This window comes from Notolepis coatsorum (assembly GCF_963971535.1).
Source record: "Notolepis coatsorum genome assembly, chromosome: 5".
NCBI classification, from domain to species: Eukaryota; Metazoa; Chordata; class Actinopteri; order Aulopiformes; family Paralepididae; genus Notolepis; species Notolepis coatsorum.
The window spans coordinates 109,212,529-109,218,528 of NC_140169.1; the positions used below are offsets into that span (position 1 = coordinate 109,212,529).

General features: G+C 45.5%; 1 protein-coding gene across 1 annotated transcript in view; it reads left to right on the forward strand.

The window, feature by feature from the left end:
• Window positions 1-6,000, forward strand: part of syndig1l (synapse differentiation inducing 1-like) — a gene marked incomplete at both ends in the record, with an annotated part of 127,660 nt that overhangs the window by 82,109 nt on the left and 39,551 nt on the right. The window lies entirely within an intron of this gene.

Genomic DNA, 6,000 nt, shown 5'->3' on the forward strand with positions numbered 1-6,000 from the left:
GGAGACGGTACGGCCATGCTCGGCGGTGTCGGTGTCGTGCCTAATTCTTTCATGGCTCTGGTTTCCACCCCCGCCATCGTAGAAAGTCGAAAAAAGTTGATGAATGTATACTAAACACGACGACCTAGCAAACAGATAAAAAACAAATAAAAATAAAATAAAGACTAATGGGGAGAAACGTATATTCAGCACGGTAGAAGGGAGCTCATGTGAAAACACGTCTACTCCATGATCGCTCAGCTCCGCCCCCCGGTCTCGAACGATAGATACTCAATGTCAAATGGGCCATAGTATTGTATCCATAGCTATAATATAGAATATAGTTATAGCCCTGCAAACACCGCCACATATTCCTATACTTTAGAACGCTGGCCTTTTAACCACACATCACACATATCCCTCTGGTGCCAATTGAGTTACACTATTTGTATTCTGTATTTGTAACATGGTTATTTGAAAATGTACCCAGACATACCACAATGCCTTTCCAATATCTATATTTGTGTACCATGGGTGATTCTGATTGTCTGGAAGGGGTTCTAAACAAATCAATATTTGTTGCTTTCAAAACAAGGAATGAAAGCGTCCTGAATAATTTGTCCTTCAAAGTACAGTCACAATTTATATCACAACACATCCACCACAACTATTGATGTGTGCATCACAGTGCAACCACAACTCTCTCACATCAGCTGCTCTGATGGACTCAGTGTCACCAGAGACGAGTACTATGTGATTGTGCGCTGCTGCCTGTAGCTAGACTCAGCTGAAGGTACAGTAGAATCATTCTGTTGAGAGTGAATAGCTTAGTCTTTCATCAAGATTGAGCGAGCAAAGCAGTTTGGTGTTTAGAGCTATATTTATTGTGTTTGAAATAACCTACCCACCAAGTGTACTGGGTCGTGTACATTATTCAACAAGCCATTAGTATTGTGCCTGGTAACCAGTCAAGTGAGGTCGTGGGGTAGACACTGCATCATGCATTGTCTTTCAATAACAGCACACCTCATTCATACACACACACCCTCACACACACAGGCACACACACACACACACACACACACACACACCCTCTCTCACACACACACACACACCCTCACACACACACACACACAGACACACAGACACACACGGTCACACGCACACACACACACACACACACACACACACGCACACACACAAACACACACCCTCTCTCACTCACACACACCCTCACACACACCCTCACACACACACACCCTCTCACACACACACACACAGGGCTGCTCCGTTCCTCTGTCCCTCACTCCCCTTCTCTTTTCCATGCACTTACAGGAACACAGTGTGTTGACATATAGTTGATTTATAGACTACGGTTCGACCATTGGCCAAAATTCCTAGCAGCTCTGTTGATTTGACCATTTTATCCTTGAGTAAGCCAATTTGGTTGAATTTGTGTAAATACTTGCAATCTCATAGGGGGGGGGGGGGGGGGGGGGGTAGGTCACTCCCCCCCTCTCAAGTCAATGGCAGGGAGACACAGGGGAAAACTGAGGGAGGTTATTTATTCCAAACAAACTGCTGTTGCTGCCAGTGACTAAAATGCATCACTTCCTGTGCACCGGATGACTTTTCCATGAGAATTCATGTGTTGTAGAGCAGTGGTTCTCAACTGGTCTAGCCTCAGCCGCACCCACCTTTTTCAAAAATAAAAGCACAGCATCCAAACTTTTTCCCACGCACACATCCGTGACTCACTCAAAATTGACCCACCAGTTAAGAACCACAGTTGTAGCGGACCCTGCCTAAGGGCTTGTCAGTCACCCATCTCTTCTCCGTTGTTCACCCTTAGACTGATAGGTCGGTGCCGACACCTTCTCATCTGGTGTGAATATGTAATATGGCTCGCCTGCCTTTCCATATTCCATATCAAAACACCCACGGCCACGAGCTAATGAATTACGCACTAAATGATTGATGCTAGCCATCTCATCGCCGCGATCTCGGTCAGCGGGGAGCTGAACACTAATCTCAACAGGCAGGGCCTCTGGGCTCTGAATATAGTGGAAACCCTGGCAGCTCACATGGCACGGCTCATGCTGTACGGCAAAACTGCTTAGTGGGAATTGGTTTACGTCTTCAGCTGGTAACCGGTGAAGTGCTCTCAGGAACGAGGGCTCAGTGTGTGGCCGGTTGGTTGTTTGAACGTGGCAGCTACTACAGCACTTGCTGTTAAAAGCTCAGGGGTTGTCGTGCAACCAGTGACACACCACTATATAACCCATAGGCCTTCCTGTACTTCATCTTCTGCAGCTTGGGTGTTCCTCAAATTAGTCTCAATGTGATATATGTGAAGTGGCTTTAATTTATGTAATAAATCAGTGTTCATTTAGTATGGTGTGGATTACAAGTGTTGCGCCCGTCACGGCCTTGTCACAGATGAGCTACAGGTAAGCAGATCCTTTTCATTCGTTCACAGTAACCCCATAAAAACTGTGGCACTCTTCTGAGAGAGTGCACAATCACCACCCTCTGTCACTTCCATCCACTAGAGCTGTGAAGCTTCACTGGCCTCACGATTCGATTAGATTACGATTCAGCTGTCCACGATTTGATTAGATTCTACGATGCATCTCGATGCATCTCAATAATATATTACACCCTCAATTGTATAATCTATATTACTGCACATGGCTACTTTTTCAGTCTGGTCAGTTTGGGGCAAATATGGGGTCAAGGCTGCAAATCATGATTAACATTTGAGCCAATGTTTTTCTGTTCATTTAGGGTCCAATAAAGAAAAAAAAGCAAGGAGCCCAAAAAATTTGGTAGGCGAAGTCTCTGAAACGCCCATGCCCACTTTTTAGACCTGAAATGTTGTATCTCGGCTCCTGGAGGTCGTAGAGAGTTGATTTTGGGCTCAAAAGTTAGTGTTATGAACAAACATATGCCCTAAAACCTTAACCTTTTGAGATATTCATGAAAAACCTTTTTTATCTCTGAATTGATCAGCGCCCAAGCCACTTCAGCCAAATCTGCTCATGAAGGCCATGCAGTTAGTTTGGGCCAAAGTTCTAAATCTACTCATGGGGCATACTAGTGTTTAGGTTGAGGCTTTGTTATAAGATGAGGACCCCAACAACCACCCAAGAAACAAAGCAAACCACTTGAAGTCCAAAAAAAAAATGAATTTTTTTTATCCACTTTTTTTCTTCTTTTTCTATTATCCATCCCAATTCCACTGTGCCAATTCTTCCCTCCCCTGTCTTGAACGTTGCTTGCATATGCCCCCCACTGGCCGGTTGTAGGGAGGATAGAAGCCTTGCATCACGTGTCCCCTCCGATACACGAGGAGGCAGCCTGTCACATCTTTTCACCTGCCAGCGCGGACTCTCATTGGCGAGGAGTAACGTGTAGGAGGCTCACACTACCCCCGCCATTTCCTGTCTCTGCTGTGCAGGCGTCCTCGACCTGTAGGAGTCGCTGTCCACAATGTCCAGATTACTTTCACCCGCTAACTCTGCCAATTGAGTTAGTATGACGTCTGGCCCAAGCCGGAGGCAACGCCGACAGCCGGAGTCGAACCCGGTGTCTCTTGCGTTGGTGACGAGCGCAATGTCCGCTGCACCACCCAGCCGCCCCCAATTTTTTTTTATTTGAACACATCACACATCCCATCACACAGGATTCAAACACTTGCTGAGGCACTTGCAATAAATGAGACATTTCATCCCCCTGCCAGCACAAGAACATGAGGTGCATTTATTAGATCTGCAGCTACTCACCCCTGTTACCTGAGACAATGTGTCTCCTGCGGAAACTGTGCTCCACTTGACGAAGAGTTTCGGTAGTCCATCCCCATTCAACAACCGGGGGACAAGGGAGTTGTAGAAGGCTGTTCCCCCACAGCCATCCTGCCTGGACTATCTCTCAACAGATGCTGTAGAAGTGCATCCTGTCTTGGGGGCAGGTCTCGCAGCTCATCTTTAACTGACTGCTTGAACAGCTGTAATCTATACTTGCACAGTCGTACAGTCCAGCCTTGTTGTACCAGCTCATTACCCAGGGTTCAATAACTTCCATGCTGTTCCTAACAGTCTCAATACTAGGGCAGCAACTTAGTCCTCTCAATGCAGCAGTGAGCTCTGTCAACTTACTGTGGTTCATCCAGGCTTTGAATTGAGCATTCTTTGAGTGGCCAAAGAAGCCGCTCACAGAATAACAGCCACTGAAATAATGGAACACAGGCATGGCATCAGCCACATCTCCACCAAGCTTCTTGTGTGCTTCTGTGATTGAGTAGAACTGGCATTTGTCCGGAACAGCAAAGTCGACGAAGTTGCAAATCACAACATACTGACAGGAACTTTGTAGTGAACCCTAGTAGGATGACAACTACATCGGAGTCTACTGTTCTAACCGTAACTGACTTGATCCCCTTGTTTAGCATGTCCATCTCATGGCAAATGATGCGGTTGTTAGCCTCCTCAAGCATCTCTATGCGGTCATAAAGCTGGATCTCAACATTTTCGCCAACATTTGCAAGGATCTTCCTGCCGTAGGTGATGCTGAACTCCTTGCTCCAGTTCCATGCATGTTCCTTAGCAATCCTGGCAAACATTAAATTCAGGGCTACCTTGTTGTCTTGATTAGACAGAAAACCTTCAAAGAATTGCTTAGATTCCGGCACAGTGTCATTCTCTCTGAAGGCCATCGGTGAACTACCTGCTGACCCCCGATTATTCCTAGTCGCAGTCTTAATGTTCATAGTCTGGTAGAGGTCAGCCACAATGTCAATACGATTTTCTCCCTCTCATGACCAATCTTGGCAACGCTGTTCAACACCTTGAAGACAAAGTCCCGGAATGTCATGCCTTTGGTGAGAGACTTCGCCAGGATTCGTACTTGCACAGATAGATCTATCACAAGTCCCTCTGAGGCTGTAGATTGAACTTGTACTCCGATGTCCTTCAGGATTTGAGACTTTTGGCTGTGATAAATGTCTCCATCCTTTCTTGACAGGGCTTCTGGTAAACCTGTGATTGAAATGAATAGTTTTTACCAAAACTAAATTAGCACTGTCAAATCAATTCACTTATAAAATGAATAATTGAACGTCACTGTATCGAGAATCTGGTAAGATGAAAGTTGCCTGCGTCTAAAACATTGAATAACTTTGAAATTATATCAACTAGATTTACCTGTGAATTCACCACCAAAGAGCCTCTTTGTCTCTTCTTCTCTTGATCTGCAGGCCTCCTTCAGCGTTGCAAAGGTTCCTTTAGGTGGCTTGATTGCAGGGCTAGCAAGCTGGACTTTTGCACCTGAACTTGGGAGTTTCAGGGTATTTCGGGAGATTTTCGCACTAACATCCTTCTGAGCATATACAAATCGCTCCTGCACAAACTGGTCATGCTGTGTTTTGCCAACTGTAAAAACAAGGCTGGCATCTTTAGTTACCACATTTGGGAAGGGAATGGATGAGTTCAACCTCATGAACTGAGCTTGGTTGAAGGGGTTGGTAAGGATCCCCTGATACACCTTGAGAGTGTGGCTTGAAAACGTTTCTTTGAAGGAGTCCAGCATTTCTTTGTGTCCGTGTGCTAGATCTTGACCTTCGACCTCCGCTAGGTAGCACTGGATTTCGGGTAGGGCAAGTTCGAGTTTCCTGAAGAATTCCTGATCTTCCCGATTGATGATATCGACGTATCCAGTGTCAGACTTGATGACCTTTATATTATGCTCCTGCTTTTGATCACATACAATCTTCGAAAATCGGTTACCTCTGGTGTTTACTGCGAAAGAGCCTGATAGAAATTCCTTGAACAACTCTGGGTGTCTCCATTTGAGCTCTTTGAGATCCTGAAGAAACACTGATGTCCATCTGGCATAGTGTGTATGATCAAGTGCAAAGTAAAGAGGAATTAGCTGCTCAAGTCCACTGACCATCATGATGAAGTTGGCCTACCGAAAGTATCTGATGAAGATAAGATCCTTCTTGATTGCTTCAAGGACATTGGT